A 25,458-nucleotide genomic window follows, 5' to 3' on the forward strand; every position below is an offset into this window, starting at 1 on the left:
AAATGACAGATTAATTCAGTTAATTTGTTCTCTGAACAGTTTGAACACTTCTAATTGCTGGACAGTTTGATGTTGCTGGAGATAGTCATGCAGCATTTGCACAATGACTACTTCTCTGAAATTTATTCAATAAATTCTTCTCCAAGGCAAACCTGAGCATGGAAAATGTTAGTGCTCAGCTATTAACTCTGGGCAGTCTAAGTCTTTCTATGCCTTCATGAACTATCAATGCAAGGTAGAGAGGTGAGCCCCCAGATAGAAAGACGCATGGACCATCCTGATGCTTCCTCACCCTACAAAAACTTACTGTCAGAAATGTTCTATTTTCAGACAAACAAAAGAAACTCTAGTTGCTTAGTAATTTCAACTCATTTGTGGTGTTCATTGTCTTACTATGACAAGTTTTGTCTGAAATCAAGTTACCCTCTTCTCGTCCCCTGCTTCCCTTGAAACACAGTTGGTTCAGCCTTGGTTTATCCATTTCTATGCTAATTTTTAATGTTTGGCACTGGCAAATATATTAATATAGTTTAATTTTTGCATGGAGTACTGCATTCTATTTTCTATAGTAATTTCATAATTGGTTTCCTCTGCCTCAGTTAATTGAGAGCTATTAAGCATATAAACCACTACAGAACTAGAAAATGTCCAAAATAATACTGCTGGATAGTTGTATTCCCTGTTACCAGTAACATTTTTTTTTTTCCCATGAAAAAAAGTAAGGAAGGAAATACTTTAGCTTTTTCTGTTTTCTGAAGAGTTTATAATGATGGGGATTTTAATATTGGAATGCATTTTCTCCTTAAGGCTTTTTTGTTTACTGTATTCATGACACCAGATTCTGTTCAGAAAATAGCTCAGAGGCAAGAGAGAGTGTTTCATTCATTGTCTAGTCTTGACAGATAAATGGTGATACCCAATCCCTTTGTGAAGACAGTCATTTCCAATCTGGTTTGGTTTTTGTAGGGACTCTGTGCGTATTTATTATTGCATTTTTAAGATAAAATATGTGAGCGCACCGAGGAATAAGGACTCTTCTCCAAAGAGAGAACCTTTGCTACTTGACTGAATTTCCTTAAAGTGGCTGTAGCAGAATGAATAAGCTGTTCTAGAAAGGGAGAGATTTAGATGTGATCCTCCTTAGCTTGAGGGGGAAATTGGCTAATACATTAATTCAGTGCTTGTGAGGCCCAGGTTCAAAGAGCCTACTTCTATTTCTCTATCTTTAGAGAATCTGTAGGACTGACTGAAGTGTTTTATTTTGGTTTTGAGTGGGAGAGAGAAAGCCAGTGTTTGGATACAAGTAAATTGCTTTCAGCACAGAACTGAAATGGCTTTCTTTTAAATTTCTCTCCCTCTGTCCCCTTCTGCTTCTGTTTTTAGCCAACATCAGTCACTAACAGACCTTTTGCCCTTACTGGTTGTATGGGACCAGTTTAGAGGATGGTGCGAATACAATTATAAATTCTGCCTGTGGAAGAAACACTTGTGGAATGACAAGAAAGCAGTGGTATAAAATATGAAAAAAATTGGGAATCTGACACTTGTCTTGTGCCATAGAGAAATTGTGCTTCTGATACAGGGTTGTTGAGCCTAAAAGTTATGAATAGTAATACATCATCTGTTCCTAAAATATTGAAGTTCCTACAGAAGTATTTAGGATAGCAAAGAATTGGATTTTTTTTTTTTTTTTTTAACCCATGGTGGTTAATACCTTATGGTACAAGATTTGATTTTTTTTTAAATATTGGGGTTTTTTTTCCCCAACCGATCATTTATGCTCTATTTCTTTTCATCCCTGTCTTGGTTTTGAAAAGACAGGTGTCTGCTAAGGAGAGGCAGGCCTCTCTAGGAAATGAGGAATTTGAATCCTTCCCTCCGTGTTATTATAATTTGGAAGATTAAAAAAAAAATAAAACTTTTCAGTCAGAGCTATGGGGAAAAGGAATAACAGTCCTTTACTAGTAAATATAACAGGACAGACAAAAACCAACAGCAATTATAACAATAGCAGAACAGAACCAAGAACCCCGAGGGCAAACGGTGGCGGCTCCGGCGCTGATGGCTGGAAGCCGGGCGCGGTGGACTGTCCTCGGCAGGCACGGGGTGTCCTCGGCAGGCAGAGGTGGCAGTGCCGGAGAAGCTGCAGCGGCGGGACCCGGTCTCACCCAAAATCCAGCAGGATAGCGAAGAAATTCCGAATTCCTGGATACTCCAACAGATGGTAGAATTCCCAGGACTAGACTCTTTCGTTACCCGTGGACTCCAGAAGCCAGCCGTGGCCCGATCCGTGCTTCCCCCCCGGAAAAAGAAAAGAAAAAAAAAACCGCGAGATCCCCCCACCCTCCGCTCTCTCCGGGAGCTTTTTTCCCTCCCCCAAAACTAAGTTATCAGTTCTTTTGTCCACGTTAAGCACTCAGCACTTAGTCTCCTAGCAACTTGGGAGGGGGGAAAAAATTCCACAGAGACTTAAACCCCAACATTATCCACCCCGAATTTTTTTCCCACACCAACATATTATATTGAACTTAAATCTTTAAATAATATACATATATATACATGTGAATATAAATACAGACACAGTCACAGTGTTCACCGAAAAACAAGGTCCCCTTGAGGTATGCAGCGGGTCCCTCCATCCTTTTGCATCACCCACCATGTGCAGCCAGGTCCCTGAGCAAAAACAACCCCAGGAGCGGGATTGTCTTTGCTGGAGGCAGAATTAATCCAAACAGTTTTTCCCAGCATTCCTCTCATGTGTACTACGGGAACTTTATCTCCATCTCTTGTTCCCAGGGGCTCAGATTGGGCGGGGCCTGCTCGGTTGGTGGAACCTCGAGTGTTTACTAACCAGGTGGCCTTTGCTAAATTATTCTCCCAGTTCTTAAAAGTCCCCGCACCCAGTGCCTTCAAAGTGGTTTTAAGCAGGCCATTGCATCGTTCAACCTTCCCGGCTGCTGGCGCATGATAGGGGATATGGTACACCCACTCAATGCCATGTTCTCTAGCCCAGGTGTTTATAAGGCTGTTCTTGAAATGAGTCCCGTTGTCAGACTCAATCCTCTCAGGGGTACCATGTCTCCACAGGATTTGCTTTTCAAGGCCCAGGATGGTGTTCCGGGCAGTAGCATGGGGCACAGGGTAGGTCTCCAGCCATCCAGTGGTGGCTTCCACCATGGTCAGCACGTAGCGCTTGCCTTGGCGGGTTTGGGGAAGGGTGATGTAGTCAATCTGCCAGGCTTCCCCGTACTTATACTTGGACCATCGCCCGCCATACCACAGGGGCTTCACCCGCTTGGCCTGCTTAATGGCAGCACACGTCTCACAGTCATGGATAACCTGAGAAATACTGTCCATGGTTAGATCCACCCCTCGGTCTTGTGCCCACTTATAGGTGGCATCTCTGCCCTGGTGACCTGAGGCATCATGGGCCCATCGAGCTAGAAACAACTCTCCCTTGTGTTGCCAATCTAAGTCTATCTTTGACACCTCTATCTTTGCAGCCTGATCTACCTGCTCGTTGTTTTGGTGCTCCTCATTAGCCCGACTCTTGGGGACATGGGCATCTACATGGCGGACTTTGACAGGTAGCTTCTCTACCCGAGCGGCAATGTCCTTCCACTCATCTGCAGCCCAGATTGGTTTTCCCCTACGCTGCCAATTGGCCTTTCTCCACCTGTCCAGCCAACCCCACAGAGCATTGGCCACCATCCACGAATCAGTGTAGAGGTAGAGCTTTGGCCACTTCTCTCTTTCAGCAATGTCCAGGGCCAGTTGAACAGCTTTGAGTTCAGCAAGTTGGCTTGACCCACCTTCTCCTTCAGTGGCTTGTGCAACCTGTCGTGTGGGGCTCCATACAGCTGCTTTCCACTTCCGGTTCATCCCTACGACGCGGCAGGAACCGTCAGTGAAAAGAGCATAGCGTGTTTCTTCTGCTGGCAGTTGGTTGTATGGTGGAGCTTCTTCAGCACGTGTCACTTGTTCTTGCTCCTCTTCATCCATGAGACCAAAGTTTTCACCTTCCGGCCAGTTTGTAATTATCTCCAAAATCCCAGGGCGATTTGGGTTTCCAATGCGGGCGCGCTGAGTGATGAGGGCAATCCATTTGCTCCATGTGGCATCGGTGGCATGATGGGTGGAGGGAACCTTTCCTTTAAACATCCACCCCAGCACCGGTAGTCGGGGTGCCAGGAGGAGTTGTGCTTCTGTGCCAATCACCTCTGAGGCAGCTTGAACTCCTTCATAGGCGGCCAAGATTTCCTTTTCTGTTGGAGTGTAGTTGGCTTCAGACCCTCTGTAGCTTCGGCTCCAGAATCCCAGTGGTCGGCCCCGAGTCTCCCCAGGCACCTTCTGCCAAAGGCTCCAGGACAGGCCATTGTTCCCGGCTGCTGAGTAGAGCACGTTCTTCACCTCTGGTCCCGTCCTCACTGGGCCAAGGGCCACTGCATGAGCGATCTCCTGCTTGATCTGGGCAAAGGCTTGTTGTTGTTCAGGGCCCCAGTGGAAATCGTTCTTCTTGCGGGTGACCAGGTAGAGAGGGCTCACAATCTGGCTGTACTCAGGAATGTGCATCCTCCAGAAACCTATAGCGCCTAGGAAAGCTTGTGTCTCCTTTTTGCTGGTTGGTGGGGACATTGCAGTGATCTTATTGATGACCTCAGTGGGAATCTGCCGCCGTCCATCTTGCCACTTTACTCCCAGGAACTGGATCTCTCGGGCAGGTCCCTTGACCTTGCTCTGCTTGATGGCAAAACCAGCTTTCAGGAGAATTTGGATGATCTTCTCTCCTTTCTCAAACACTTCCATTGCCGTGTTCCCCCACACAATGATGTCATCGATATACTGTAGGTGCTCCGGAGCCTCACCCTTTTCCAGTGCAGCCTGGATCAGTCCATGGCAGATGGTGGGGCTGTGTTTCCACCCCTGGGGCAGTCGGTTCCAGGTGTACTGCACGCCCCTCCAGGTGAAAGCAAACTGAGGCCTGCATTCTGCAGCCAGAGGAATGGAGAAAAAGGCATTAGCAATGTCAATTGTGGCGTACCATTTTGCTGCCTTGGACTCCAGCTCGTACTGGAGTTCCAGCATGTCCGGCACAGCAGCGCTCAATGGTGGAGTCACTTCGTTCAAGGCACGGTAGTCCACAGTCAATCTCCATTCTCCGTCAGGCTTGCGCACAGGCCAGATGGGGCTGTTGAAGGGTGAGTGGGTTTTGCTGACCACCCCTTGGCTCTCCAGCTCACGGATCATCTTGTGGATGGGGATCACGGCATCTCGATTTGTCCGATACTGTCGGCGGTGCACCGTCGAGGTGGCAACTGGAACTCGTTGCTCTTCTACCTTTAGAAGTCCTACTGCAGATGGGTTCTCCGACAGTCCAGGCAAGCTATTCAATTTCTTAATGCCCTCTGCCTCCACAGCTGCTATTCCAAAAGCCCACCTGAATCCCTTAGAGTCTTTGTAATAACCATTCCGGAGGAAGTCTATGCCCAAAATACACGGGGCCCCTGAGCCAGTCACAATTGGATGTTTCTGCCACTCCTTCCCGGTCAGGCTCACCTCGGCTTCCAACAGAGTCAATTCCTGTGATCCCCCCGTCACCCCAGCAATGGAAATAGGTTCTGTCCCCACATATTCCGATGGTATCAGGGTACACTGAGAACCAGTATCAACTAAAGCTTCATATTTCTGTGGCTCTGATGTGCCAGGCCATCGGATCCACACCGTCCAATAGACCCGGTTTTCCCGTGCCTCTCCCTGGCTAGAGGCAGGGCCCCTCTAGCACCGGTCATTATTCCCCTCCTGAGCATACATGGTAGAGGTTCCTTCACGGGGATCTGACATATCATCCTCACTTCTATAATACCTGGCAGCCTGGTCGTGCGATGTCGAGGCTACCTTCATCTTAGTGGAACCCCCTCGGTTAGTGTTTCTCTCCTTGAGCTCACGCACCCGTGCTGCCAGGGCAGAAGTGGGTTTTCCATCCCACCTTCCCATGTCTTCCCCATGGTCACGCAGAAAGTACCACAGGTCAGCTCGTGGGGTGTACCCTCTCTCTCTAGCTGGGGGCTGTTGAGCTCTGACTCTGGGGCCCGTAACTCGCACAGGTGCCACATGGGAACTGTTCCTCCTCATCTCCTCCCTCACCTCCCTTATCTCCTCTGTCACCTCCTCCATCCTCTCCCTGAGTTCCTTAGCCACGGCAGAGACCTGAGCCTGCATTGGGCTACAGATGATACTCTCATAATTTCTAAGCTTGTTGGCTACAGAACCCACTGTCTCTCGGTTGGTATCAGGATGAATTGTTGCAATGTATGTGGCGTATTGAGATGGTCCTAGAGTTGCCAGATTCCACAGCATTTGCCCTGTGCACTTGACTTTGTCGGGGTCATTATCATGCTGTCCACCCCTCCCAAAGAGTACCTCCAATACCGCCACTTCTCTCAACTGTTGGATCCCTTCCTCAAGGGTCTTCCAGCGCATTCTATGATGGTGCTCCTGCATTCTGTCTCTGTGGACAAACCTCTCCCGTACACTCATTAAAAGCCGCTCCCAAAGGGAAAGGGGCCCTGGCTCCCTTACGAATACCTGATTCACACCTGAGTCCTGGGTCAAGGGTCCCAAATTCCTTGCCTCACTACTATCTAGCTGCACACCTGTACCTATAAGGTCCCAGACCCGAAGTAACCAGGCTGTATAAGCCTCACGTCCCCGCCGTGCAAGATCTTTTTGCAGATTACGGAGACTTTCATATGTCAGGGACTCAGTGATGATCTCAACCTCTGACTCCTCCCCGGGTTGTGAGGGCCCTCCTTTCTTATCCTTGTTGCCTGGGTGCTCTGATTTCACCTTATACTTCTTTGTTTCCACAGGGGCCACTGCTGCTGGCTGTGGCTGCCCCTGTGGTTCAGCTGGAACCTGGACGGTTGTAACGTCTGTGGGTTCTGCTGCTGCACCATCAGACTCTCCTTTGTTGGGGCAGGGGGAGGGTTTCCCAAGGTACTCCCTCAGCATCTGGCCCATCTCACGGATCTCCTTCACCCAATCTGGGTGGTTTATTCCTGAGGCAGGCTGTGGGACAGTGTCAGGTTGTGGGGCAGGGTCAGGCTGTGGGACGGGCTCAGGCTGTGGGGCAGGGTCAGGTTGTGGGGCAGGGTCAGGCTGTGGGACGGGCTCAGGCTGTGGGGCAGGGTCAGGCTGCGGGGCAGTGTCAGGCTGTGGGATGGGCTCAGGCTGTGGGGCAGCATCCTTATTCTCTAGGGTAGGTATCAGGGTAGTTATCCAGGTCAGTCTCCCCTTATCTCTAAATGCTAAACAGAACAGGCATACCAGCAACACCAGCCACTGTATGATGTCATTAACATTCAGAGATTTGAACCCTTCAAAGACTGGTGGGGTAGGCCCAAAGAGCTGGGTGAAGGGTTGTGAAAAAATTTCTCCTGGTGTCATTTCTTCACAGTAGGTACCGTTGTTAAAGTAACTCCAGAAACACACAGTTAGTGTATGATAGCCCTGAATCCATGTGCCTGCCTTCCAGAGGAAATTAAAAATCCACGATTTCCTCACTTCGTTAACCCATATAGCAAGATTGATGACAGCCACAGTAACCTTAGTTACAGGGCCCATGTTTAGAAAAGGGCCTGCAAATGGGAGAAATACGGCCACACCCACATGCCACCCAAACCACGTTAAGCCAGACCACATGATATCCAGTACACAGCAATGTAGGCACTTAAGAACTGTTATTCCTTTTTCTCTCAATGCCCCACGATATGGGCGCCAAATTCTGTCTTGGTTTTGAAAAGACAGGTGTCTGCTATGGAGAGGCAGGCCTCTCTAGGAAATGAGGAATTTGAATCCTTCCCTCCGTGTTATTATAATTTGGAAGATTAAAAAAAAAATAAAACTTTTCAGTCAGAGCTATGGGGAAAAGGAATAACAGTCCTTTACTAGTAAATATAACAGGACAGACAAAAACCAACAGCAATTATAACAATAGCAGAACAGAACCAAGAACCCCGAGGGCAAACGGTGGCGGCTCCGGCGCTGATGGCTGGAAGCCGGGCGCGGTGGACTGTCCTCGGCAGGCACGGGGTGTCCTCGGCAGGCAGAGGTGGCAGTGCCGGAGAAGCTGCAGCGGCGGGACCCGGTCTCACCCAAAATCCAGCAGGATAGCGAAGAAATTCCGAATTCCTGGATACTCCAACAGATGGTAGAATTCCCAGGACTAGACTCTTTCGTTACCCGTGGACTCCAGAAGCCAGCCGTGGCCCGATCCGTGCTTCCCCCCCGGAAAAAGAAAAGAAAAAAAAAACCGCGAGATCCCCCCACCCTCCGCTCTCTCCGGGAGCTTTTTTCCCTCCCCCAAAACTAAGTTATCAGTTCTTTTGTCCACGTTAAGCACTCAGCACTTAGTCTCCTAGCAACTTGGGAGGGGGGAAAAAATTCCACAGAGACTTAAACCCCAACAATCCCAAAAGCTAAAATTTCACTTCTGTCCTGTAAGGTGCCAAACACTGCTTGAAAAATGTGGTAAATACCACACACTGTCAAGGTTGATGACAACATAATGATGTTAGACATTTATTTGGGCGCATCCTGATTAAGAATTTCACAGGAGAAGGTTAATCTGACTCTAAGCCAATCCTGTAAATCAGAATTAGCATCTTGTAAATTCTTACAGCAGTGGTCATATGGCATTTGCATCTGTACTGGGCACCTGAGGGAAAAAGTTTAACTTTGTGATACCTGAAAGACTCTCAATTTGAGTTCAACTTCTTGAAAATTTCTCAATTTATTTCGAAGTATTCCTGCAGTAGGGTCATACTGTCATGAGTCACCCATTGGATAAATAAAATTAAGTCTTCTTCAACCACTGAATAAGGCATGGTGTTACTATCTGGGCCAAAAGCAAATGATTCCTTCAAAATACCTATTTTAAAAAATAAAACAAAAAGTCCAATACTCTGAGTTGGAGAAAAAAAAAATTGCTTATGCATTTGGAAATCAAATTTATTGGGAACTTCTTAGTATTTAAGAAGGACGTGCCTAGTAATTTTCTTTAAAGAAGAAACTTCCCCTTTCCTGGAATTAAGCAAATCCTTCCTGCAGCTTTTCTTCATCAACTAAAACCTCTCTGATTTGACCTCCTATCTTGCCATAAATAACAGAGAAGAGGGTTCAGAGAGTCAGAGAATGACTTTATGAATGTGCATTTCTGTTTGATCATCCTACTTTATCAGACCACCGCTAAAAACAAAACAATAAAAAAGCCTGTCAGCCTGGCTGTCTCCATAGCTGTCTGTATGCCTTTCCCAGCAGTGCTGGCTGTCAAGCTCATTATTCTTCCTCTGAGTTGGTTTGACCCACTCTTGTGCACTTTTGCGAGGCTGAAAGTTTGTGGGATCTTGTCTCTTGGGAAATACATGTAGAAGGACAAGTTAATTCTGCTTCTCTCCAGTAAGCACTTCTGCCTGGCTTCTCCAGGGTCAGTATGTCTGAGTAGTCTAAATTGCTTATCCCGTAGGTAATGAGGTTTGCAAGGCTGCAGCTGAAACCTTCCCCTCTGTCTACTTATCCTGCTTTCTGCTGGGAGAAATGAGGTAATGTTTTGCTGTAGCCAGAATGTTAGGCGAAAGAGTGAAAAATTTTTGGTTCCATGCGTTGTTGTTAGTGGTTTGGATTTGTTCTGGTTGGTTTGCTGGCTGTTGCTGTGAGCTGGGAGAGGGGCAGGGTTGAAGACAGGACCAAAAAGGGAGAAGGATGGGAGGGGACAGAGACTGTAAGTTCAGCAGAGAATGTAAGTTCCTGAACACCCATCCAACGGGAAAGGGGACAGTGACCGCCCCCAGCCAGAAAAGGATATAAAAAGTTGCCATTTTGTTGGGGGTGTGTGTGTGTTTGACTTTAGGGGGACAGAGGTGTGCATGTGGCTCAGCTGTATCATTACTCATAAAAAGTTTCCTTTTGCTTCGATGACTTTGTTCCTGTCTAATTGTATCTAAAACTTAGTTAATTTCAAACACTACCACTGCATTTTGACTTGAGGGAGGGGCACATAAGAGCCTAGAAATCAAAGAACAGCAAAATCAAGGTAAGAACTCTAAAAAGTAAACAACAACAAAAAAAATCTCTATAGTCGTTCATGCAGTATGAAGGGTTGCAGAGAGGAATTTGCAGCTTATGAAGGAAAATCCATATTTGTCAATCAGAACTGAAAACTGGACCAGGCACCAATAATTGTCTCTTAGTAACGGTAACTTCTTTTTCATTACTGTCATTCAGTCCCCTAAACAAAAATAAATCTCCAATTCACTGAGCTTAAATTATGTTTAATTACGTTTTTCATAAACTTTTAAAAAAGTCTCCATAATAAAAATCTTAAAAACATCCCTCTGGAAAACAAACAAACAAAAACAAACAAACAAAACCCTAAAAAAACCACAAAACAAAAAAAGAGTTCTGTTTTCGTAAGGAGTGACATGTTAATTGCCTGCAGACAGCTTGTTGGAGTAATGAGTAAAATAACCTAATAATGAATTGAAACTCCACTGAAATAAAGTCATTAAGAAAGTAGTATCATATCTAAGTAAATTAACTCCATTTTCTATCCTGAATTATCTAGCTGTTGAGCTTTGATCACAGCTGAGTTGGATCATTAACTAACTAAAAGTGAAGCTTATTAATATTTGCAAGCTCTTTTATAAAGATTTTTTTTTTTTTTTTCTTTACATGAGACATTTCAATAACGGGTCCTGGCTCTTTGAAAACTTTCTTCTGCAAATATTTAAGGATATGGGAATGACAGAATTGATAAAACTCTATTCAGGAACGGATCCTTTAAACTACAGCTAGTTAGGGAACTGTGCAGCAAAACAAGACGTTTGTTGTGAAATATTTTTTATTACTTTTACTTCAAATGCCTTGCAAAATCACAACTATTTAAAAACAAAGCAAATCCTACTGGCTTCTTAACCATTCTCATGTTTGTTCTGTGGGAAATCTGGGCTTTTAAAGCTTTAGGCAGTCTTTGCAGAAGAAGGTTGGGGTCATTCATCTCTCCTGCATCCGCTATGTCCCAAGTTCTCTACCATGGTAATGCAATTTGACTTGAGCCAACAGCTGGGCTTCCCTGAACCTCTCCGGTGCCTGTCACAGGACTGATGATCTTGGATATGTTGTAATGGGTCAGATTCCAAGATATTCTCTAGAGGACTTGAAATCTCAGTATTTCCAGATCCCCTGTATGGAACTGGGAGCTGTTATCTTGAAGCTTCAATTTCAATCTTTTAAGATTCAGGGACAGAGAAGGAGCTGAGGACCTACAAATCTTGTGAGAGAAAAATAAAGGCTTAAAGGTGACTGAGACATCTGTGAACTGTAAATTTCATACTTTAAGATTAGTAAAGTTTTTTTTTTTTTTTCTCAGATATCTAATAATCTGTAAATCCAAAATTTAAAAATTCAGTCTAGCTTCCTATAGCTTTCTAACTCTTTAGCTCTTAATGAAATACCACACTTTTCAGGTAATCTGAGATAGTGGTTCTGTATTTGGAGTATGCTCCTGGAGACTGAAATGCCCAAAAGTCTGCATAAAGTGAGATCTACCTCACAAAAGAAAATTATGCAAGAACAGGTATGTCAGACTCTGTTCTAGTCTACAGGGAGGCATGTCCTTCCATGGAGCAGCTGTAGTTTGGGATTCCTGTTTGAAAACTCTGTGCCTAAACAAGCAGTTTCTCATGAGAGACTGAATCCTTTCAGTGCTCTTAGTATGAAGGATGCAGGGCATTAAGAACTCAAGTGGTATCTATCTCCACTTTGTTATTTTTGTCCCGGAAGAAGCTAATTATTGGGTTTAAGGTACTGGAGTCTTTCTGTTGTGTGTTAAAACAGATGAATTTTTGCACGGAATAAATATTATTTGGTCAGAGAACATGGTTCCATATTTGAGGTTACAGAAATTTCCATTTCATAATAATAATAATTCAGTCAAAACTTCTAAAACTAAAGTCCCATATTTTTAATCAACGGGTCTGTTCACACCCTCCTAAGGTACGGGAAAAGAAACACTCAAAGAAAGGAGGGAAAAGAATCCTGATGGGAGCCTTCTGACAGCACCATATCTCAGTCTCCCTCTTCATGAAATATATATATTCAAGGTGCCTACACCTGAAGCTACCCCTTGCAAAGATAAAAGCATGTCTTAGGTGATCTGCAAGAATGTGGAAGCCTTAATTAGAACATTCTTTTGCTTAAAAGCCTTGTGGATTTCCCACATTTCACCTTCTCTTCCCTGATAGTATAACTTCAGTCTTCCAGCTTTATCTCTGTAAATTTGCTTGCTATCTGCACTCCCTCCAAATCTGAAGTCAGCAACTTGCCTATTTACAGCGAGTTGATACTGAAATATGGTGCCAATTCTCTTTCTGCATTTAATGATGGACATAGACTGGATTTAGAAAGCATATTCTGATCCTGTAGCACTAAAACTAATACCAAAATAGTAAACTACATGAAACAAGATATTATTGAATGCATGGTAACTGAAAGATAAGACACAAATTAAATCTTTGTGTAAAAGGAAAACATCCATTAATGACATACTTAGCTGCAGTTTATTCTCAAAATGAGTCAAAAACAGCACCTAAGTGGTAGGTGAGATTTGTGCTGCCCCACTGCCCAGAGGTGGATTCTGATTTACTTGTTAGTGTTGCTTAATTGGTAGGTCAACAAACAAGGGGCTGGTTCCATTTTAAATGCTGTCAGAATGCCGGAAACGGATGACTTGACAATAAGGTATGGGGAAAATTAAAGTAATCCTTTGAAATAAGCATTTGTCCTGTGAAATTCCTTCCTTGTGAAAAAACAAAAAAACAACCCAAAACCCCCAAAAAACCCCAACACCTCTGCTGCTTTTTTTTTTTTTTTTTTTTTTTTTTTTTTTTTTTTTTTTTTTTTTTTTTTTTTTGGTGTTGTTGGTTTCTTTGTTTGTTTGTTTTTTTCTCTCTTCTTTGGAATTGCTTTGACGGGTTCCTTTAAAATGTATAAATCTACATTATCACCTCTGTAAAAAAAATGCTGGTTTTTAATAGAGCTGTTATAAAGTAGGTAGGCAGTTAGGATTTAACATATGTCAGGAGTAATCCACACTTAGCAGAAGAAAAAAGTAATTTAATAGGAAAACACTCTCATATGCCCAGTAAGACTGCTTTAGCATAAAATGCTTTACAGGAACAAACTACAACTTAAGCTGGCACATATTTCTTCCGTAACTCCAAAATAATTTCCCAAGGCAGCAATTTATGTTGATTGTTTAAAATGCAGCATGAATGATTATGGGGTGACAAAGACTAACGAGACTTCACTGTTACTCAATTGGGACTTACAAGATTATGCATTATGTGAAAGACCATTTAAAGGAAATTCTATTCAAGTAAAATTGGAAAGAAATCAACGTGGTAAAGCTCATTAATTTTAAATCTGAATTAGCTCTTAATTTACATGGTTCTGCTTTCAAAGTTGTGAGAACAAAATATTGTTATCTTGTTAATAAAACTGTTGGAATGATAAAATATAAAGTTGATTTTTTTTTTTTTGGCAGGAAATAATTATTTTTACTTCTATTTACTGCTGAGTAGCAGTTTCCACAGTAGAGAAACTTATAATAATTACAGGCACTTATTTTGTGCCTGTGATTTTTTTCTTAAAAGTATTCCATGATTCTGGAAGCCCAGAAAATATTTTTTCTCTCCATAAATACTCTATGTGGTTACATTTTTATGTTTGTACTTGTCTCAGTTTAGAAATTGTAATTTTACTAACGGTATGTAAAAACTTGACGTGTTAGCATTTTAAAAAGGTTTTTCCCATAAAAATGTGTTTCCCATAGATTTTTTCTGCTAAGCTTCCTACTTTTAAACAACTTTCTAGGCAATCTTTTTTTTTTTTTTTTTTAACTTATTTATTTTCCCTAAAATTTTGCTATATTATTATTGGGCTTCTTATAAGTGAAAGGGTGTCAACACAAATAAAAAAAAAAGTTAATTTTTCTCCAGCTAATTGTTGCAAGTTTGTTTAATTTTTCAAACTTAGAGACTTTTGCTTGCTTAGTCATCTAATTCTATGAAATTGTTTTAATTTCTACTTGCAATCAGATCCAACTGGAAATTCTTCTGCTACATGATGTTCCATCAGAAAAAGTGAAAAACACCCCCGAGTTGTGTTATTTATTTATTTATTTATTTATTATTTTCTTCTAATAACTGTTTGGGTGATTCTGGTAGAGAATATTATTTCTGATCAAAAACTGGAGGATGCAAAAGAATATTATCCCTTAGTAGGTGTTTTACCTGAAGCTGTTTTCAGACTTGGTAGTTTGAAAGATAAACCTTGGTTAAAGTATAAATAAATATTGGTCAAGAGAAAATGGAGAGGGGAAAAAAATGGAACTGTTGCACTGAAAACTTTACTGGCAAAAGGGAAGACACCTTGCTTTTCAGGTATTTTTCTGGGTCACCCTTGTGATGTCCTCACAGGAGGATGGTAGCGCTCATCTTTCAAAGTGTATTAACAGTTGTTTGAAATAATTTGAAAGAAGTTTTGAAATAAGTGTTTGATTTTTAAATATCAGTGGTGTTTTAAAAATGGCGAAAATATGTTGTGGGGTGGTGGCCTTTCATATGGATAATCTCAGTCACAGAAATGTGATTTAAAACATCATCAAAATCACAGCTACAAAAATGCTGGTGTTGACAAGATGTGGCTAATGGGATTGGAAAAGAAGAAAGTTGCATTCCATGAAACATTTTCTTCAAATAAAATTTTGAACAAAACCCCTAGAGATGGGAGAGGAAAACAGGAATTTCAACAACACAGAATGTTCTTTTTCTTTCTTTTTTTTTTTTTTTTTTTTACATCAAGTTAGTGGAACAAGACATTTTGGCTTTATTCTGTTATTCATTTTAAATTGCACCATTTTCTCTATTTGTATTATCAAATGATTGTCCTGAAAAGACTATCTAAAGGCTATTTTGAATCATTAAAAATCCTTTTCAATTTGGAAAGTCATTTGCTGCATCCCAGTCCTTTGCAAAAGAGTTTTTGTCCTTATGGAGTGCTAATTATGTCTTTAACTAGAAAATGCACAGCCTAAATTTCTCACAGAAGAAGCAATTCTAGAATATAATTTGGAAAAATGGTATACAAATAGAGATCTAAGAAAAACAGTTTTCAAAGATTTTGGTATATCTGAACAGCTCTTGAAGTGTACTTGGAAGCTTCTCTTCTGGCAATTTGCAATCACTCAGTATACTGCATTTGTTGCATAAGGTAATTTAAGCTTGAAGAGCATTGAGTAAGAGGAAAAAATGTAAGCTGTGTTCTGCATTTAAAAATAGCTGGTATTGGTCAGATCTGGATGTTGTCTAGAAACAGAATTATTTAGCTCCAACAACGATTTGCACAGCTAGTACTGCTCAAATGTACTCTCTTCTGGTTAGGTTGGTTTTAGAGTTCTGTACTAAGTCACTACTAAAGGTAGCACATAAAACTTAATGCAAGGACACAAAATCCAGGGCTGTAGACACACATTGGTAAACCATCTCCTACACTTTCTCAATCGTATTGATTGGAGGAATTTTCACCAGTTTTTGCAATTAAGATGATAAAAGCTATAGACAGCATCAGCTGCTGTAGACAATTAAGTGTACCTCTAATTACTTACATGAAAATAACTGTCACTCTACAGGAATTCTATCACTTCTTTATCTTTTTTTTTTATTGCTGTTTTTGTTTCATTTTCTTTCAGTCGTTTAATAAGAAGAGATCTGTTTTGAGATACATGCCTCCTAAAAGTTAGCTTATTGTCCTTGAATGTTGGAACAATTTTGTAAGTCCATAGTATTTACAATTACCTTTGTTATTCTCATGAATTATCTCTAAATGATTTCTGACCAAAGGTGGGGGAACCTTGCTTCACAGAGATACACTCTTAGTGCTCTGCTTTTGTGGGTTGGTTTGAAAGAGGATAACCCAGTTCCTGGTCCCATTTCTTGGGATAATAAAGCTTGGTGTGAGAAGGCCCGAGTTTCCTGATTTGACTTGGGGTTCACAATATATCAACTAATTTCACACTCCTGTTGTCTTGGAAGTTGAGTCATAGCAACTTTCCAAAGAGGAGAAGAAATCACTGGGTAAGATCACTGGGTTTTCTAGGGTTGGTTTTTAATCCCTTCTTAAATCTGTTATCCCAGAGGTGGTACCACTGCTGCTGGTGGGCTCAGCTTTGGCCTGCAGCAGGTCCTCCTTGGAGCTGTCTGGCATTTGTTCCATGGGACACAGAAGTAGTAGCTTCTAGCAGCTTCCAGAGAAATCATCCCTGTAACCACCCTGTTACTAAAACCTTGCCACACAATCATAATATGGTGCCGAAGAAGGCAGAAAGTAGTGATACAATTAACCTCCCTGTCTGAGCGAGTAGAGATTCATGTCACTTGTTTTTCAGTAGAGAATATTAGCTGGTAATTATAGGTGGTTTCAGTAAGAGAAAGACATATTTTTTGGTCATTCTTTCCATGTGCAGCAATTAATTCATTTATGATGCAAAAAAGGAGCAGATTTATAAAAGTAGAGATAAGCTTGTTAAACTAGTAATTTGCTGTAGGCAGGGAGTCCTGAGTTTCAAATATTGTTTTAAGAAGCTTGTATTTCGTTCAGTTATTGTTTAATGTAAAGTCCATTGTAAAAGCCTTTAAAAACACAAATCTTATGGATGTATGTTCAGTTTCCCAAAGAGTTTTGGGTTTTAACTTGACCATTTACCTTTCAGTGAGTGTGGTTTGGCTTTAAAACAAAAACATAGGACAAGGAAGGAAGTAGTGTTACTTCATTGCTCACCTCCCAGGCTTAATAATCTGTAGAAACTGGAAAATCTGTAATTTATGCTGTACAAAATAGGTGAGATAAGCATGCAAATGGGAGAAAGGAAAGTAATAGGTATGGAATCCACCTTTTGCATTTGATGCCTGTGCCAGCAAAAAGCAGGAGCCCTGTTGTCTCTGTTTCATAGACATGCTGGAACAGTGGGAAATCAGCAGGTTGCTATTCTGTACTGTGGACACTGTGGTCTCAGTCATGCAACTGTAAGAAAGTCTCTTGTCTCATCCCTTAGGCTTTTCCAGTCTCTCTTAAATAACTTTCTTTATCTGACTGTGGAATAAAATCAGACGTGACTTTACTGGCATGCAAGGGTTGTGGGAACTTTCTGATACATTTCTCCATGTGCTGTATTTATCTAATTCTTTCATGGGATGCTTGTCCTGTTTTAAAGGCACTGTTTAATCTCTTCATGGACTGGGGGAGGGAGCTTTGCTGAAAGGAGGGTGTTTTGTCTAACATCACTTTTGTTTTTATGACATTAGTATATGCATACAAGATATTTGTCCTTTCAGAGAACTTGTCTAAAAATGGTACCGTTTTCCTGTCTGTCACATTTGTTGCAGTAAAGACAAGACACCTTTTTCTTCATGCACAGTAGCCAATCTTTATTCTTCACATCTCATATTTATATGGTTTGCTAAAGGCATTGTGTTTAATTCTACTTGGTTAGTAACTTATTGCAACTCAGTTCATTGGTTGTAGTTGCTAGTGTACATGTTCCCCAAAGACTTTCTTCTCTAGAAGTGTTTACATTTTTGTCTCATGTGTAAAGAACAATTTCTCACAGGTAGAAGTCCCTCTTGACACAGGTGCAAATTCCTTTCTCATGGGAAATTGTCAGACCAGCTGTACTTAACTGAAATAGAGGGTCTGAGCCATGATTATAAAAGGATAACAAAGCTCTTATTCTATAAGGCTTTACCTACGTGCGACACACATTCATAGAGATTTCAACACTACCTTCCATTCAGCAAAGGGGAAGAGGGTCCATGCATGCTTATGGGGTATTTCTTTCAAGCCTGTTTCTAAATAAATTGTGTTAGAATAAAACAAAATTAGGTCAGCAAGAAGAAGTTACAGTACTTGTTAAAATAATTATGGGAGTAAAAGCTGCAATAAAGTAATCTTGCAAGCAGTGGTTCTTATATTGGAACACAGAACTAGAGAACTTTGTTCTACAAGAGATTGCTTGAAAAGGTGGAAGGGTTCAAATAGATTCATGTATTTGTCAGAGCTCTTGGAGTATTTTGACTAACTAAAGGTTAGAAAACCACGAAAAAAAGAGACATTGAACTAAATAGTTTGTTACTAATGCTAGTAGCCAGTTAACTGTGGTTTTATCAGAAATTTTATAAAAATTATTCTTTATCCAGGTGACTGTGTAGATATTTAATTCTTAATAGTGTGAATATATGTACCTATCTGTATCTCCTAAATACTCACTGGTAATTTTCCACTCAAGCTGCGAGGATGGTGTTTAAATTTACATAGTTCCAAATGAAATAGGAAACTGTCAGATTTCTTGAAAAATACAGACCCTTAGAATGCATAGTATGAGTGGCACCCTTTTCTATGCAGATATTGTCCTTCTGATGCTGCTTCAACTGTTAACTCCACGGATATACTATGTTTAAAATCTGTGGCTAAGTTGTGTATGTGTTTTAAGTGAAACATTTTCCACTAGAGAAATGTCAGTACCTACTGTGGTGCCTGGGCAACTGCTTTGTAAATATATTTTCAGATAAAATCACCCATTATACTCAACAAAAATGTGTCATTCTCCATTGAGAAAGCTCCTTGGGAACATTCAGGCTGGATCGAGTCACACAGTTTCATAATTTTCCCCTTTATGGGGAACTGGTATCTACTCATAGCATATATTTGTGTTATAAATAAGTTGTATCTAAGTGATTTAAGTCTTAATTACTTAATTGTTAAGATTCCATTAGGATTGTTGGTATTTGTTCTGGTTTGCTAAGCTTAAAGAGTTTGCCATATTCCTGTTTTAGAGTTGATTATCATCTTATTCACTCCTGTTTGTTAATTAAAAGGTTCACTGTTAATGGTTTTTCACCTATTTACTCCTTACCTGTATATCCCTGGTCCCCTCGTCAGATACTGCCCTAGCTGCTCCCCAAAATGGCGCCTGTTATGCAAATAAAGGAGACACTGGAATTCTGGGATCCATTTAAGAACAAAGGACTCTTAAAACAGAAAACCAGAGGAGAATGCAGAACTGAAAGTAGTGCCTCTGGACCGGCGCAGAGGTAAGGACATTAGCCAAAGCTGCTTCATTCTGTCACCATGACCTGAACTGTTCCCTATCGGCAAGACACTCCTGAACAACGAGCCCAAAAGTGACTTCCCGGGTACGCCCGTGAGGAAGGAAGCCCCAGCCTTGCTGTGAAGCGGAGCCGTCTGCACCTCCTCCTCTGCGTTGCCGAAGGGAGCAGCAAATGGCGTGCGTGGCCCCTCCAGCCCCCACCCAGAGCTGATTTCTCTAATAAAGGCATTTAAAGGAGTTAATTTATCTCCTGCCCTGTTTATTTATGAAATTCATGTAAGTATTTAATTGTTGGGTTTTTTTAGCTGCCATTTAGGAATCTGAAAATGGTGATTGAATTCCATGTTTTAAGTTCTATAGTAATTAAAACCTTCTAAGCAAAAGAATGTGTTCAGAAACACTTTGGCTTTGGGAAAAAAAATTAAATGAAAAAAGTGAATGATGATTTGATGTAATTATTTTACGATTTTCCTATCCTGATGATATAAAACACTGTAAGAGCAGTTTTGTGACACTTCAGTAACTTTTAGGTATTCTAATGTCTTTTACACATTGCACTATGTGTGAAAGGCTAATTAACATTATCATCCATGTCATAATTTCAAATTAGACACATCATTATGTTTAGTTAATACAGAAGTTTTTTTGTTAATCTCTGATGGATATTAAACACTAGTTTATGAAACTGCAATCACAGTTGTTTGGCATATTAGTAGCACTTTCTTTTAATAGCATTGATTGTAATGAACTCAGTTGGGATTCCTGTAGAATTAACATTTATTTCCATAAAGCATTTCACAGTAATTGAACATTAGTTCACTTATGAATGCTGGATTGCTGCCAGAATATTTCTGTCTTTCTATTTTTCTTCTGTTTCCTCACTGTGGATTTTTTTAAACCTATCTTTCTGCTTCATTGCCAATTAGATCATTAAATCTAAGGCTGGATTCTTAGCTAGCATAAATTTGACCTTAGTGTAAGTATCCTTATTAACACTGATCAACTGGATGTTAGTTTTTAGTGTATTTTAGTAAATCATGGACTTTTTAATCCAAGAGTCTTGTGACTAAGTTGGCTTTTTATATTATTTCTGTAGACATGCATTTGAAGCATCCTTCTATATACAAATAATAAAAAAAAAGGAAATAAAAATGTGTTTATGTGCTGTCTAGGGAATGTGTTTCAGATTATATTTCATTTTACTGAAAATATCCCAAGTAAGAGGATCTGAAACCATTCCTAAGACTACTTTCACACTTAAATCACCTTTCATGATGGGAATTAATTCAGTAATAGCATTACTGTTCTACAGTAGTTTATTAAACAGTTACTGATACCTCCTTTGTCCCTTCACTCAGAAGAAAAATGAATTATTCAGAAGACAAGTATAAATACAGTCCAACTTTTATTCGACAGTAAGATGGAAATTATAGTCCAAGTTCAAATTGCAATACATTGTTTGATAGACAAATTTTTCACATGCTGCACAGGATATTTATGACATTGGATAATATCTCTAGCAAATAGCTTCCAGGGTATCGCAAACATTTTCAAGAATGTTTTATGCAATTGTGATAAAAGCACGCAGAGTGAAAAATGGATGCCATTTTAACAACGCTGGTTATTTTACATGTAAATTATCTTATTGCATCTACCATACAGTAAGTGGATAGTTGATTGTTACATAGAGGGAATTAAAAAGGATTTGTTTTGTTTTATCAAAACAGTTATTCAGAGTTATGTTTGGAGGTTTTGGAGAAGCTCAGCATGAGCTGGAAATCTGTGCTGCCAGCCCTTATTTCTCAAGTATAAAATTAAGTACAGCTTTCATGATGGACTATTCAATAACAATTTCTATAATTAACTCTTGGATGAAAAAGTCCATTATTTACTAAATTTTATATTTTCCCATTTCTAAATAAGAAGAAAAAAACAAAACAAAAACAAAAAAAACACATCCCAAAAAACCAACCAAAAAACCACAAACAACCAAATAAACAAACAAACAAACAAAAAAAGGGGGGGGGGAAATGATAGCATTGGATATCTGCATAAACTATGAGAATACCCCAGCAATAAAATTAAAAGACAGGAAATCAGTATAATTCTGACTCTGACAGGAGCAAAGACTTGCAATTTACCGCATGTAGCAAATTCCAAATGTTTTCAGCTTTTGAAATGAATATTTAGCAAACATTAAGTCACTAGAATGAGACTTGATACATTGTAGGTTTGCACTAGTTGTCTGTATAAAATCAACTTCCATGGTACATCTGTCACAAAATAAAAATAATATTAGCTGTTATTTTAAATATTTAAATATTCTGTGAGTTTATCTTGAAAAATTCATAAAACCCAGTTGTGATAGATTCTCCAGGTGAACCAGGGAAAGCCTTAGTTTACAACTTGAAGGTCTGAAGCTATTCAATTAGAGAAGAGCAGAAACCTTAGCTTGGTCTTAGGTATCAGTTAGATGCCTCTCACAAAAATACGTTGCATCTCATATGGCATTTACTTATAAAATAGCAACATTAAACACTTCATATTGTTGTTGATTTTTTTTTTTTTTCATTTTCTTAAGCTAATAATGAGAGATTTGAACAGTTGGATTAATCTAATCTTGGACTAAAAAAAGCTGCAATCTTTTAATTCTGTGGCTTCATAAAAATCTGGAGGATTTTGTTATCCTGTCTTTCAGTAAATAATCAAATAATAAGTTTCAATAATAATAATAATCTAAAAGGGAAAAAAACCCCAACTTTCTCTTCTAAATGCAATTGTGATTTGAGCCCTGGGAGGTTTAGTGTTTTTATGTTTGTTTTTTTTCCTGGATTTTCTTTTTTTTCTTCCTCCTGCTGTAAAAATCTGTAAAAATCTAGCTAAATACTGTAAATAACGGTAAAAAACTAGTCAAATAAGATAAACACTAATGGAAGTATAATTTTGGACTGGTCAATAGACTTGAATGAACACTCTGTTCAAAACTCGTGTAATAGAGTCATTACTGAAATCTTGAAATGGCCAGCAAGAAAAGGTATTTACCAGTACTGAAGAGTTTTTTTGACTGACTGAACTAAAAGAAGATCATACACGGAGGTTAGAAAATAAGAGTATATTGCCTCAAGTTATATTTCCAATATCAAAATCCATGTAAAAGCTAATAATTGTTATAGCAGTGCATCTATCTAAGGCTGTGATGTTTTTAATCTTGGAGGTTTATTCTTTCTTTTCATTGCTGCCATGTGATTGTTTGCCTGCTCATTTGTTCATACTTCAGTATGGGGTAACTGTTTTTTTGAAGCATTATCTCCTGGCAGGTGCTGATTTACACCAAGCATACAAATTAGAAGATAATTTTTGGAGAATGTCAGACTGGTAGCTCACCTACTGCTCTTCCTTAATGGAACTGTGAGGGTCCAAATGCACTGCTCCTTTGGACCGAATTGAACTGCACATTTGGGATGCTTGGTCCAGAAGACATGTAGTCTAAAGTCTAACTCTGAAAGTTTCAAAGCAGGGTTGGCAATGGAGCGTGCTCAGCACCATCTGCTTTGATCTACTTTGATCTACTGATCTCCTGTTTTGCTGTATTGTTAATGTCAGCCCAGCCTTTGTTAATAAAAAAGTTGAAGGTGGAATAGCAAAAGTTATTAGTAGTACTGGAGCAAAAAGCTTGCGGAGCCGTTTATGAAGATTGAATACTAGAACCATACAGAGTACTAATGGGAGGGGAGAACTCACAAATAACTGAGCCAATGCCCTAGAGGGTAGAAGGCAATATTTCCAGGCAAATAAGAGAAAAATTCATGGTTATGATCTGGTTATTATAATTGTTAGAGTGAGGCCTTTACCTGAAGCAAAAATGAGACCATACACTAAGTTAATAACAAGGATTTTCTGTAACAGGAAATGGGAGTGAGAGAGAGAGTCAAAGAGGGGTGGTTTCAGGGGAGAGGAAGAGAGTGCTAGAGATACATTACAAAGAAAAACCTTACCACTGAGTGGATGCCAACAGTTTCCTGTTGATGTTCCCAATCAGATGTTCTTTCCTGCTGAGTGTCCCCTGCAAATATGGAGTTCAGAGGCTTGACTGTGTCAGTCCTTTGCAGCACGAGCTGTGTTCCGCTGCAAGGGCTCAGCAATGAGTCTGGGTGTCACTTTGGACGTCTTGGCTGGATTATGGCAGCTCCTCAGCTGCCCCTGATGGGAATGTCCCATGGATATGGCTTCCCAGGGTGGGGATTTTACAGCTGAGCCAGTTTGTGTGAGAGAGGGTGCGTGTTCACTGCCTGTGACCAGAGGTTACAACACAGCCCCAGAACTCTCCTCCTCCCTTCCTAGATGTGGGGAATGTGCGCAAACCTGTCCCCAGCAGATGAGTGTGTGGGCTATGGCCTCCCATGCCCAAGCCTGGCCCAAGCTGATTTTCAGGACAGCTGCTGGCTTTGGCTTTCTGGTGGATACATGGGGTCCTGCCTTAGCCTTGTTTGCTTGTCCCTAGAGCAGAGATAGTTGAACAACCGCGTCACCTTGATGGTATGGCAGGTTCTGTTAGGCAGCTCAAGTCTCAGGCCACAGCTGCAGCCAGGTGGAGGAGGGGTGGGCTTGGGTGTTCTCCGCCTCTATATTCCGCTTTGCTGTAATGGGCAGATCTCCTTCCTAGCAATGTTTATGCTGTTGCCCATAACACTTCAGTCTCTGACAGGGCTGATGTGCCCAGTGACCCTGTGAGGCCCAGTGGCACACACAGACAGCCCGAGTCCCACGCTGCCCAGGCCTGGCTTTGGAGGGTGGGCTATGCTGGCCATGAGGAATTGGCCAGATGGACGCAGCCAGGGAGTTGTGGCCAGCGGCTGCATGTGCAGGTGGAGGCCGGGGATGAGGGCTGTCCCTCAGGGAGGGCTCTGCCTTGGAATGGCTTTGGCACTGACGCAGAGAGTGGCTGCAGCTCCCCCTCAGCACGGGCTTTGAGGGGGCAGGAAGCTGAGCGGGGCAGGGGCTGAGGAGAAGCGCTTGGGGTGCGGATGGAGGAGAAGCTGAGCGTGAGCCGGCAATGTGTGCTGCCAGCCCAGAAAGAACAGCCGTGTGCTGGGCTGAATGGAAAGGAGCAAAGGGGGAGCAGGTCAAGGGAGGTGATTGTGGCCCTCTAGTCCACTTTTTCAGAGCCCATTTGCAGCACTACATCTGTGTCTTGGGGCCCCAGGAGAAGGAGGACATGGACCTGCTGGAATGGGTTCAGAGGAGAGTGAGGGAGATGCTCAGAGGGCTGGAGCATCTGTGCTATGAAAGTCTGGGCTGAGAATGTGTTTAAGATGGCTTAGGGAGAGATGCCTCTGCCCGAATTGAGGCGCAAATGAGACCGTATGATGACAGCATCCAGATTTTATTTAATGTGGTGGTGTGTTTTTGAGCAGTTATTATTCAGTTATTGTCCCAATGGTTTATCCCTATTGCCCCCCCGATATGTGTGGTTTTACCCCAAGTTTCTCCTCCCTTGTGCAGCTGTCACTCACCTCCCAGATCCACCTGTTACCTCATTTACATGATGGCATTCCTGCTTAGTCCTTTCCTTTATTTATAGAGGATTCCCTGTCAGTCCTAAGCCCCGCCTGGGAATTCCGCTTTTTCTCGATGCCCCGTTGGCCCATGTGACTCTTGCCGCTCCCTTGCTTTCCCTATAGGTTGTCAGATTGTGAGTGCCTCCTTACTGCCCTCCCCGGTGTACCCCAGATTGGCCCAAGAATTGCATCCTCCCCCCATTGCTCCCCTGTTTAAAAGACAGCGTAAGCAAGCATGGGCTCTTTGGGTTTTGGCCGCTGCACTCCTTGCGAGAATTTCTCCTTGCGAGAATAAATCTTTTGAGACGTCCACAAGAAACCCCTCCCTGTCCTTTGTTCCGATCCACGGCGCATCACGGCCGATTGCCCTTGAGAGCCGGCAGCGCTGCTCCTCACCGCTCCCCGAGCCCGATCTGGAACCGGGAGCGGTTGCTCTCGGGGCGGTGCCGGGCTGTGCGGGCTAGCTGGGTTTCTGCAGCATTGTGTCAATTCAGCATGGATTTTATTTCACAAGAACTGTGAGGGAGAGAGAGAGACAGAAATAAGAGCGAGAACTCAGAGAGAGAGAAAGAGTGCGTGGGATAATCGGGTGGAACTAGATGACATTTCAGATCTTTCCCAACCCAAACTGTATTGTGACCCTAGAACATGTGTGGATGTGTATTTTAACTTGATATTATT

This window comes from Hirundo rustica, chromosome 5, assembly GCF_015227805.2.
Source record: "Hirundo rustica isolate bHirRus1 chromosome 5, bHirRus1.pri.v3, whole genome shotgun sequence".
Taxonomy (NCBI): domain Eukaryota; kingdom Metazoa; phylum Chordata; class Aves; order Passeriformes; family Hirundinidae; genus Hirundo; species Hirundo rustica.